The 13,213-nt window shown below is 33.9% G+C and overlaps 1 protein-coding gene across 2 annotated transcripts in view; it reads right to left on the reverse strand.

The window, feature by feature from the left end:
- MDGA2 (MAM domain containing glycosylphosphatidylinositol anchor 2) overlaps nt 1-13,213 on the reverse strand; it is a 767,088-nt gene that overhangs the window by 341,705 nt on the left and 412,170 nt on the right. The window lies entirely within an intron of this gene.

The raw sequence follows: 13,213 nt of genomic DNA on the forward strand, positions 1-13,213 counted from the left end.
AGTTTAGTTCAATGTGTTCATTTAGAAAGAAACGATAACAACAAAGTTGTTATTGACTCAGAAAAGTCAAATCTCTTTGTTGAATTCACGATTTAGCAAGTTTCAGGGCCAACATAAGAAATAAATGGAGCCTTGGTTTCCTAATTTTAGCTCAGCTACTACAACTAGTATCTTAACTCTCCTATGTTTCATTGTATTCTCCTGATGATATGAACTGTGCTGGCTTTGTTTATCACTCTGTTCCCAGCACTGAGTCACACAAAATCTGCCACAGAGAAGGCATTTGACAATTCATTGTTGAATGAATACTATACCATATGAAATAGAATTTTACTCCCACAGAGGGTACTATTCAAAAGCATTGTTTTACAAATCTCAGTCTCACATTGCAAACATTGCTACTCATGAAGAGAAAAAAGAAAAGGCACAGTTAATCTTCTAACTCAGAGTTTTCAAACTATATCATACTGCCCTTCCTCAGCGAGCTGCCATTAAGATCACAAGTCACTTGCTCTCTTTTTCCTAATATATAATGGACATATGTCATTATGTTTTTGCCTGAACCTTTGCTTTGAGGAAATTTATGAGAACACAAGTTTTAAGTAGTAAAATATCATATAGAATGTAAATATTGTTATTTGGCATTGTTATTGGGAATGGGCAATCACAGACATCAACTTAAAATATATAGGCTATTTCTAAGAATGTAAAGGTCATAAAAGAGAGTTCAAGTCTAAAGAAGGTTGAAGATAAAAATTCAGATGAATGGCTTTTGTTCTTTTGGGTAGATGCCCACTAATGGGATTGCTGGATCAAATGGTAGTTCTACTTGTATCTCTTTGAGGTATCTCCACATTACTTTCCACAGAGGTTGTACTAGTTTGCAGTCCCACTAGCAGTGGATTAATGAAATGTGGATATGTATACCATGGAGTTCTACTCAGCCACAAAAAACAATGGTGATCTAGCACCTCTTGTATTATCCTGGATAGAGCTGGAACCCGTTCTACTAAGTGAAGTATCCCAAGAATGGAAAAACAAGCACCACATGTACTCACCATCAAATTGGTATTAACTGATCACATTTAAGTGCATATATAGTAATAACATTCATCAGATGTCAGGCAGATGGGAGCGGGGAGGAGGGGATGGGTATATTCACACCTAATGGACATGGTGTGCACCATCTAGGGGATGGACACTCTTGAAGCTCTGACTCAGGTGGGGCAAAGGCAATATACGTAATCTAAACATTTGTACTCTCGTAATATGCTGAAATAAAAAAATTAAAAAAATATATTACATAAAAAAATTCAGATGAATTTTCTGAAGAGAGATAACATCAAATTGTTTGATTTCACCTCCAAGTAAGTGCCCTTCAGTAATTAGCCAACACTTGTTTTTTATACTCTACTGAAAGTTCTTTGCTGAACTCATCATTTGAACGGGGTGAACTAAATAATGACATAAAGTGATCCTCTGCTCTCTAGGAGTTCATAAGACCTTTAGAAAAGATAGATTTATAGTTAGAATCATTGCATAATTCTGGTCAACATGCACAAAAACTGTTAACACAGGTCTACAGTGCCTTATATACAATTCTACAATTCCATCCATGCAATTCTGAAATCCAAAAATCTGTAAAAAAGGGAAATTTTCTGTAACCCATTTGGAAGTACACTTGGCATGACCATGGCTCTTTTGATGGCAAACAGTGCCCTAGAATGATTTGAGCCTATTTATTAAGTTCACTTATCCCACTTCATGATTGACATGACTTAGGGTACAGATCTAACCACAGAATATTAATGTTTTTCATCATGAGGCAGTGCCCTTGATCTCACTGGTGATGTTATGAAAAAAAAAAAAAATTCTATTCCACGCAACTTTCCTAAAATTGGAAAAAAAAAAAAACAAAGAAAACAACTCTGAATCCTGAAAACGGCCTCAAGATTTCACAAAATAAATTGTAGACATATAACATAAAGAGGCAGGCAATCACACTAAATTTTTGAGGTATAAATTTTTAAAAGCAAAATTATAATACCTAGGAGAGGAGATTAAGAATGAGATCAAGCAGTTAGCAAGGAATCTTGAAGGGTAGGAAAGTCTTGGAACCTGGATGGAACAGCAGAGAGCAGGACACAGTAAAATTCACAACAGGAACACAATGTGGAGGTAAAAGGAAACCTAGTCCTGTATGCAGTGTGACAGGGCCAGGTGAGCTAGAATATGGGGTCAGGAAGCACAAGAGAGGGTGGGAGAGGAAGAAGTGAGGTGGGGGCATGTTGCTTTGGGAGGATGAGGGATTAAATTTCCATAGAACAACCACAAAAAACTAAGCAGAGGGGCTTGGATTTTTATTAACAAAAAACATACAGAATGAATGTAGAATTTTTACTGATTTGAAGGGAGATTGATCTGGCAGTGATATGCAGAATAAATTTAAGGAGAGAACTATTACTGTAGGAGAGGTTTGCTGGGAGGCTTTTTTGCAGGAACCAGGTGTGAAGTGATGAGAGACTGGAATAAAATAGTGGAAGTGGGATTAGAAAATGGAATCTGTTACTTAGCTCATTCTGAAAGTTAGAAAATATTTCTAAAAGTCTTTTTTTTTTTTTTTTTTAACAGGTTGCCTTTATATAGCTCTTAGGGATGGATACCTGAAAATGTCTGAAATTAAACAAACCCTTTCATTTACTTCATTCACAGCCATCTGGATGTCTGGATTGCATATCTGCCTCAGTGTTACCTCATGAAGCATGAATTTTTCTAATCTAAGCCTGGTGACAAACTCAAGTGATCATGAATAAAAACACTGCAGTGCCCTATAGTAGCCTGTAGATGTTTTCACTTCACTTTCAGTTTGAGAGATTGAAAGTAGGCTACTTTTCAAATACTTCAGTATTGCATGTTCAGTCACACCAGTATGTTTCAGGAGCTAAAACACATTACATTTTCTCTCTATCAAGAGAGAACAGAGCTAAGTTTTTAAAAAATCTGAAGTATAAAGGTCGTATGTCTTTTCTGATATCCTTGGCAACAATCATTTCCTTCAATTGTCAAAGTGAAGAAATAAAATAAACTCTTCCCTTAAAGTTGGAGACAGAAGTCATTTTAATTTTAAAGAGCTTCTTAACTTGTAAAAATCTAATGGCTTTTTTTTTTACATTCTATAAGGATCTTTCCACCTTATCCTATAAAGCTAGTCAATAATTGATATTTCCAGTTATTTGCCTTGACTCACGGTGTAAACCAAACTGCAGAAGCAAAGGTTGCCAGATTTTCTTGGGGCTGTTATAAATCTAAATTAGATAGTATAATGCAATGTGAATATATTCAGAGAAAGTTTTAGTTACATAATGGCCTTAACTGCTAAATATTAAAGTTAGCAATAATTTACCATTCAAAATTTTACTTTATCTTATGTACCTCAGAATTTGCCAGATTTAAAGAAAATGTGAAAAAACACATTAAGCAACCTCATATATTTTTCAGATTCAACCCATTTTATTAGCTCACTCTATTTGTACAAATTATATTCCTTCTGCTAACTTTTTTTTCCTTTTCTTAATGAAATGTGTATGCAATACAGAGTTGACAGTAGCAGATTCTGGCCTCAGGGAGAAAGCTAGATTCAGAGGGTTCATGAACTGACTGGAAATCAGAACATTGGATGCCAATCTCCATTCTCTAGCTGACTCAGTGAGAGCATCCGCTTGCCATTTAACCTTTGGCTAAGGAATCCCACTTGCCCCCTGGTCAGTGTTTTCAGGGGCCTTTAATTCAGTTTAGCCAATGGATTTACCTCCTTAAAAGTGACAGATAAAATGTATGTATAAATTTTAGATGAGGGTTAACCTTTACTAATTTAGACACAATTTTTTTCTCTGTTGGTAATTACAAAAGCAAAAACATAAACACAGTTGCACATTAGAATAGCCTTCAATCTTTGTGAAGAACATTACAACCTTTCAGTTAATAAGTTGGCTCAGGAATTGATAGTTTTTACCTGAGTAACAGCCTAGGAATTAAATGCATACTGATGTAATAATTATATCCATTTTTTTAAATTCTTTAATATATTTAGTGAGAGGACTTTCTAATTAATGTCATCTTTTGTATCATTTTTCCCTTAATTCTTTTAATATGCAAACTAATTTTTAAGACTCACTTGTCTAATTTTTAACCAAGTTCCTTTTTTAATCTGTATTTTTCAAATCTCCAACTGATTATAAACTTCTTTAGGGCAAAGGCCTGATATTTTTATCTCTCACTAGAGCTCCTAATAGAGTGTTCTGCATATAGCAGGTCGTCAATTAACATTGCAAAGTGACAGAGTCTAATTGGAAGTGGCCTTTCAGGGCTTACAATCCAGAAGGCTCACAGAATGTCTGGGAGTTTCAGAGTCAGGATGAATGAGTACAGCAACCTAAATGCAGTAGGAACAGAGTAGAGCAACTGAGGGAAAACTGCCAGGTACTATTCTGATTATACATCTGTGGGATATAGGAAGCATTACACTAGGTGCTCTGTGAATATATCTTAAGAGGGTGCATTTGACTAGTAGTACATGGATAATGACTGGCTTCATAAAGATAGGGCTAAACTGATTTAAAAGTAACTGTTCTCTTATGTCCTCCGAATGAGAAACAGTAAACAGGTATCAAATATGGTTTTTGACTAGGCTTTTTTACTAGGAACTCTAATACTACTTGGAAATTAGATTGGTTGTGTGCCCTACTAGTAAATAACACTGATAAGCAAGTGTTCTTCCTATGTAGCATTCATAATATTGCAAAGCCTTGTCTTAAATTAGTATTAGTTATTAGTAGGGTAATTACCATGATGCCAACCCATTTCAGTAAGCATGTGATTACCACATCAAACATTATTAAGACCTTCTAAATGCAAGACTGATGTTTTTGGAGGATGGGCAGCAGGTGATAAAATTATGCTTAATTGGATTTACGTAAGGCATTAGTTTTTTTCCAGGGTTTGCCATGTTTCCAGAATTTCCATGAGTCATTCTAGCCCTTTACCTAAACTTTTCGGTTTAGAAATCATGTTCACGGTTCCAATAAAAATTTAAAAAATGCTCATTGTCAACAATTTTTAACTGTGCCATTTTTAATTCTTCTTTCTAGCACAGGTAAATTGTACTTTTGGAATAAACTGATAATATGTCATCCTAATCTCCCACTAATTTCTCTGGTGAAAATGTAATAAATAAATCTAACAGACAAGGACCAAAAATATCACTGCTTGTTCTGAACATAATGAAATGCAGGGATCTACCTAAGTGAAATGAAAGTGGGGAATATGTTTCAGAAATGAGAATGCTTACAAAATGTTTAATGGATATTGGAAAAGATTTGTTTCATGTGTGAACAAGGTCTGCACACATGAAAACTTATTAAGCTAATGCCTCTGAATCTAATTTATTTTTGAATTAAAACTAAGTTTTAATCAAACACTAACCTTTAAAGCTGTATGACCTCTATTACCCTGTGAGCAACACAGTCATGGCTGAGAATAAGTGAAGAAATTAGGTGAATACATTCTTAGAAAATTGTTTAAATGTCCTCGAGAATCTTAAAGTCTCAAATATTTTTGGGAATGAGAACCCAAATTTGGTGAACCTACTTTTTTTTCTACCTAGAATATACTCTCTCTTCCTCCAAGATGAACTTGGAGGTTTTCAATGAGTGGCCATTGCTTCTTAGAGAGCAACTGAAGCAGTATTAGGAGAATGCTGACTCTTATCAGCATTTCTGCCGTCATAAAATTACAATTTCTTTTTTTTAAATCTTACATAAATGGCAGATCATCATTTATATGGTCTAAAAACACTGGCAGTAAAAGTTCAACACAATTTAATAGCCCATATTTCAAATTAAGCTTTCTTCCTCTAAACCTACCATCTTAACCATTATTCCCCAAACACTGTTTGTTTATTCTCCCTTCTTTTATGCCTTTAATCAAACTTCTCACCCATTAAAGAATACCTTTTGCCTTTCTCTCTACTTATTTAAACCATATTCTGTCAACTCTGAGGGGGTCTGATATTTTCTCTACTGGCTGGCTAACGTGTTAGCCTGCCACAATTTCATGGATGCTGGCAGGAAAAAATAAGACTCCTGCATCAGAGACAAGATTTTATTACTGAAGTCTCAGACGGAAGTGTGAGTTTCATGTTTTCATATGTTCTCCTTCCCCTCAGTCAGTCTTCACAGGGGCAATATGTGGCCAGCCCCAGTGAATGCTGTGCACACAGTCGGTTTGTGACACAGCTGGTTTATGAAGACACAGCTAAGGACCCTGAGCTCAGGAAACTCTCCATCTTTCAAAGGTCCTGTTAGAAAACCTGCCCAATATTTCCCCCTGATGTAGACATTATCTTAACTATCCTGGTCAGGAAACAAATCTGCCCTTTTCCCCGAAGGCAGACACTCTCTCTAGTGTACAAGGCTGTTGGCTACACAAACATCCTTGAAAAAGAGAGTTCAGGACAAAAGCTGTCAAAAGATGTGTAGAAATGCCAGGGAGAAATGTCTCTCAAAACTCATCCTTCAAACTACAATGTGCAGACCACTTCTTTCATGATGAGAAGTCACAGTAACCTTTTACTCCCAGCATAGTATTTTCTGTGCCATTGGCACATCATTTGCTGTTGTGTGACATAATTTATGTTATTAACCTTACCGCTTAACATTTGTTTTCCATTTAAATGAATTAAATTTTTCATTTTGTTTCCTTAAGGAGTTTAAAGTAATTGAAGGTACAAATTATTTAATAAATTCCGTCAGAGCCTTATGAAATTCAATGGGCCTGTATTTTGACTAGCCGCTGAAATATTTGATGAATAAATAAAGGGTCAAAATTATTTTTAAATATTTTATTCTAAACAATGTATAAACAAATAGTAGTGGAGATTAACCTGAAAGAGTTTTACTGTAAAAAGCTTAGGCAGAAAATGAGTTAGAATGTGGCACCAACAATCACCATGGTATAGCCTATCCTTTACATATGAAATAATATCATTTTAGTCAACTTTACTTTTCAAATATCAAGGAATATTTTTAATAATAATTCTTATAAATAATTAAAGAAAAATGTGAGTACAAATCTAGTCTTAAGTTTCGAATTGATAATGATCTTCTGATAAAATCTGGAATGAAATCAGTTTTACTTCTGGGAGCTTAATAACAAGAACCTCCAAGGTAAAATCTTCAAATCTATATTTTATGAATTTAGAAAAATCAAACTATACATGCACACAGTTTGAAAAGCCAAATAATTATACATGAAACAACCTTAGGCATTTCCAGTACTCACAGGCAACCTTTTCTAATGTATCCCTTAACTATTCGTCTTTGGTGTTGCCTTCATATTTCTAAATGTTTAACTGCTATTTATAGATTTTTTTTTTCAGTTTCACATTGCCTTGCTGATTTCTTCCTGTGGAAAAGAAGCCCTTAACTCTCTTGCACTAACCCTCCCCCATTCTCCATATATTTATGTCACACTGTTGTTTAGATCAAGTGTTATTGTTATTGTGACTATGCAAGTATTCTTTACAGTTGAAACTCATAGTATATTTTGATTACATTTCATTGCATACAACTGCTTTTGCCTTCTGTTAATAACTCCCACATTTTGTATGCACCTATCATTACCATATAAGCTTTCTATGAGAAGTGTCAAATTCTTCTTCTTCCTTTTTTCTTTTTTTTGAGACAGAGTCTTGCTCTGTTGCCCGGGCTAGAGTGTCATGGCATCAGTCTACCTCACAGCAACCTCAAACTCCTGGGCTTAAGCAATCCTTCTGTCTCAGGCTCCCGAGTAGCTGGGAGTATAGGCATGCACCACCATGCCCGGCTAATTTTTTCTATATATTTTTAGTTGTCCAGATGATTTCTTTCTATTTTTAGTAGAGACAGGTTCTTGCTCTTGCTCAGGCTGGTCTCAAACTCCTGACCTTGAGCGATCCTCCTGCCTCAGCCTCCCAGAGTGCTAGAATCACAGGCATGAGCCACCATGCCAGGCCAAATTCTTCTTTAAAACATCAAGTAACCCACCAGTTGCATCTCTTTCCTGAAGATATGTATCCTTCATGGTGCATCCCTTTTCCAGCTTCTGTCTGCCCTGGTTGATTTTGAAGCCCAATGCACAGCTATTGCCATGGTTCCCTGCTTCATTATTGTCCTAAGATTCTCTTCAGTATTCTCTCTTATAACTCTCCTATTTTTTGGATTATATGTCTTCCATTTTCTTGGTTTACCTCCTAGTTTGGGAGGAATATATCTAAAAGTAGTGTCTTGAGAGGGGACACATGGGAGAAAAAAATTTGAAATCTTATAGGTCTAATAATGTCTTTCTTCTTTGATATTTGAAAAAAATAGCCTACACATAAAATTCTGGTTTGGAAATAATTTTTCTTCAGAATTTCAAAACCTTTACTCAATTGTCTTCTAGCCAGATTTCTATTGAAAAGATATGAGTCATTTTGATTCTTAAGTTTTTATATGTGAACATTTTGGAAAAAATAAAAACCCTTTGGAAATGTCTAAGACCTTCATTTTGTTCCTAATGTTTTAAAATTCTGTGTTGATATGTGCTTTGATGTGCATTTTATTTATTCCATTGTGCTAGGAGCCCAGGGGTACCTTTCTAATTGAAAACACATGTCCAACTGCGATGGAAAATTTTCTTAATTTTTTTTTAAAAGTAATTTCTTCCCATCAATTTTACCTGTTTAGAATTCTTGGAATTCAAATATTAGAGCAGCTGGATTAATTTTCTTATCTTCTCTTCCTTACATAGTATCCATTTGATTGTTAAATTTTCTTTTACTCTCTAAAATTTCTTCAAATTTATCTTTTAGCCCTTTTATTTATTTTTGTTATTTTTAATATTTTAAGAACTGTCTGATATTCTCTGAAAGTCCCTTGTTTACATTAATATTTACTCTTCTTGTTACATGAATGCAATATGTATTTTTTTCTGAGAGTATCAATTATAAATATCAATAATTATGTTTTGCTTTTTGTCTTAGTTCTCCGCGTTTTCTCACTTCCTGAATGCTTTTTCCCATTTCTTTGCCTTGGGTCCTCTCTTTCAGGAGATTTTCCTAAATATCTAATCAGCTGGTTCATTTGCATTTAAGAATAAGTTACAAAAGAGCGTATTGGTAGCTTTGTTGATCAATAGTAAGTTTCATTTTGAGTTTATTAGCTGGGCTGTTCCACCAAGGTCCCCAGTTTTCGGAATCTGTAGCCTTTCTTCTAGAGTTTGTCAGTTTCCCTAGAGAGGAATCCTCAAATCTCCTGTTTAGAGGGTGTTAAACCAGATGACCAGCATTCTCAGAACCAAATGTGAGAAGGGGCTGAGATTAGTATGCAAACTTTCACTTAATAACCCTGATTGAACTAGAGTGGGCTGCCTTTTCTTTTAAATGACTTAAGATTTCTTAGTTCAAAGTGTCTCTGGTTCAGCTTCTCAAAACATTTTATTTCTAGTATTTGTGGGGTCCTGACAAGAGAGTTGGTGGGTATAGGGGTAGTGAGAGTAATAACTGAGCTATGTGAAAGGTAGAAGGAGAGCTGGTGTAACTCTTTACGTAGACTTTTGACTGATTCTTTTCTTTTCAGGCTCACCTACACCTTTGCTCTAAGAGCTAACTGTTGACTACAATTACTGAGATTTTCAAGGGTTCTAGAGCATGAGTACATCTAGTCCTATTCTATACACTGACAGGTTTGATTTATGCTTTCTTTGGTGTCTTAAGCAGTGACCATTCCTTGATCTGATTCTTTTTCTTCAGAATTCTTGTTCTGTCATCTATTCTCTCATATTCTCTATCCTTATGGATATATGTCTTTTTATTGTTGTTGCTTTATTCCTTTACTGTTATTTTAGCACAGCTTCAGGGAGGAAAAAATGAAGAATGGACATGTTTAAAACAGTAGCTTTAAGTAGAATTAAGCCCCTTTTAACCATATTACTATTAGTTTTGAGACTCTCAGAAGATATTTCCCTCCAAGAATAATAATTGTAATTGATTAGGTTTTGATCATTAATATTTGTATACATGACCAGATCAAATTTTGGAAAAAAAAATTAAATCACTATGTGGACATGAAATCTACCAGGCTACAAATATGCTTTTGTCATTGTTTTTTTGTTTGTTTGTTTTTAGGAATTATATGTCAGAGAACTCCTAGAATGCTTTAAAATTCTTTTTTTTAAATTTCAGAATATTACGGGGATACAAACATTTTGGTTACATAAATTGTTTTTGTACAGTTTGAGTCAAAGTCTTATGAATGTCCATCAAGGAAACAATCAATAGCGCAAATAGACTACCTACAGAATGGGAGAAAATATTTGCATGCTATAAAATTCTTAAAAAATAAAATCATAGGTCCTGTAAGTTGAGGAACATGATTATATAATTTCTCAAACTATATTCTTGATTGAAATAGCAAAAAATGCATTTGGTAGTTCCTTCAGAAAATCCATATAGCTCAATTTTTTTTGTACTAAAAGAAATTTTAGAAAATTATATGAGAAAAAGTTGCTAACACAGATTAATAAATCTTTCTAAAGTGACCAAAATGTTAGTATAGTTTTAGAAATATTTCAAAATACTCGTGTAAAGAAAATTATCTCATTTTATATCAGTTACCATTGTAGCAAGTTCCTTTTTGTAACTAAATTTCATCATCAAAATAATGAATGGTTAGCAATAAATTTCATTTTAAGTAAATTTTCACTCCAAAGTCTAGAAACTTATAACATGGGATTTAATGAGAAATATCCATTTTCACTATTATAAAACTATCCAAAATTACTGATAGCATTGCATTACTACATATATTACATATTAATTATACATTAATACATCATAGGGCAGTTTGTAGAGACAACCTATCATAAGACACTCAAGGATAAATTCTAATATTACTATTATTTTTGGTAAATCCAAGTTATAGTCTACCTCACTTTGGTGTTGCAGTTTACTAAAGTTTTTTTGTGTGTATATTTTGTTTTTATGCACATCCTGTTTCCAAGTTCTACCAAGGTTTATGAATATTCCACATGTAAAATCAGTTTAGAAAAAGAAATAGAAATCTACAATGCAGAGGACACTTCTAAAGCCAAGGCTCCAATAGAAAAATCGGTCCTATTGTTTTAGCATTTCCTAAAATAAGGCAAATAAAGTTGTTCACTTGTTTATGGTTTATAAAAATAAATATATATTCAATCAAGCAGTCCAACATCAAATCAAAATTTAAGCACAAATGAATTTTAAGTATTATAATTCAATTTTAGACACCAATGTTATAAAATTTTAACAAGGTATTAATATGCGAGTCATGTCCTTGTTAACAATAATAGTGTATGTGTTAAATTATAAAGATTCATGAAGGGAAAACATACTTGAACCTAAAAACTCTGGTCTTCAATCAAAGATATATTTGGAGCACACGAATTCTTCAAATAGGTCTAGTTGTCTCTATTGTGAAATATTCTTACCAGTCTAAACATGTTCGAAAATTTACTATCTAAAGGAATTTATTCAAATCTTCAAGAATAAGCACACCTACATAAAAAGAATGTCTAGAGTCCCAATTTAGAAAGATCTTCTCTGGAGCTGAAGGTAAAACATTCTCTGGAAAATTTATATTAAAGAGATGTCACATTTATTTATAAAGTCCAGAATTTAACATGTTATTTTCTCAAATAATATTTTAGACAGCTTTCTAATAAATTCTAGTCACCAAAAAAATACTGAAAATAGTACTTCAATATGATATACATCACAGTGACATTTCACAGAAATAACATAGAACAAGATATTTGTCAAGTCCAAGCTGTGTGAGAAAAACCCCAAAGGAAGTCAAAGGAGAGGAGGGTGGCGGAGCTATGCCTTCAGGCACGGCTGCATGGAAGATGAGTTGAGCCTTAGAAGACTAACAGGGTTTGGGAAAACTGGAGGCAGCAGCGTTATTCCCAGCAAAGTGTGCAGTATGAACTAAGATACTTAGACACAACCCAGCCTGGAAAGCAAAAAATATGAACAGACAGAAAGAAGTAAGAATAGTGCAGAATAGTACTGGAAAGGTTTTGTAGTAAAAGGAAAAGGGAAAAAATATTTTTTTTAAGTCTCAAAAAATGCGATTTCCACACTTTGTATTAAATTTTTTAGCCCAGTAATACATTTTTGGAAAAATTATTGAACCTATGGTGGTAGCAATGTAGCTCACAATCCTATATTCAAAACCTTTGGGGAATGTGTTTCAGAAATTTTCAGATTTTAGAAACTAATACGGCACATATATTATATAACACACCCAACAGGAACTATGGCTATATTGTGTAACCAAATACATTTCCTGACCAAAATATGTGATTATTCCTACAAAATAGGGTAAATAGATAGTATAAATTTATTTCTATTTTTTTGTTCAAGTCATTTCAGGTTAGATTTTGCCACCAAACTAGTTCACATTAAGTTTTGTTTACAAAAGTCACACCAAAAAAGAGACAACAACAAAACAAAACATACCCATTCATTTTCAGAACTTTTTAGATTTTAGAATTGTGTTTACGGTATTGAACAGGTATATTTTAAAACTTCGTGACCTAAACTACAATAACAAAAAGAGCAGAGGTGTGTACAATATAAAGTGACATTACAGAAGTATTCATTTAAATTAAATTTTGTTTAATTTAAAATTATATATGAACAAGAACACTAGAAATATTTAGTCAAGAAAAGAGAGGCTGGGTGCTTTATTATTATTAGGAAGTATACAGGTATGGTCGCCCTGTGCACCCATGACTATATGGAAAGAGTGGCGCATGGGGTGAAGGTGCCTAAATTATGCCAGGAGATGCCTCAAGGACTAGAAGGTACAGGAGAGAATGAATCATGGACTTTTCTCCCATCCTTTCCAGGAGAAAGGCAAGTACCTAAATGTGGAAGGCAAATTACAAACGCAGTTTGGTAACCCACTTCTCTGTCATCTCAATAACTAAATGAGATTCAGCATAGAATCAGATAAATAGACCATATGTACTTTCAAGACCCATCCTACCTATGCAACACCTGCCCTACACTGAAAGAAAGGAAATAAGGAAAGAAAGGAAGTTAGGCAGAAAAACAGAAACTCCTCACTTGTTACTTATGTCTAAATTACTTTAA

Source organism: Eulemur rufifrons, chromosome 2 (genome assembly GCF_041146395.1).
Source record: "Eulemur rufifrons isolate Redbay chromosome 2, OSU_ERuf_1, whole genome shotgun sequence".
In the NCBI taxonomy this organism is placed as follows: domain Eukaryota; kingdom Metazoa; phylum Chordata; class Mammalia; order Primates; family Lemuridae; genus Eulemur; species Eulemur rufifrons.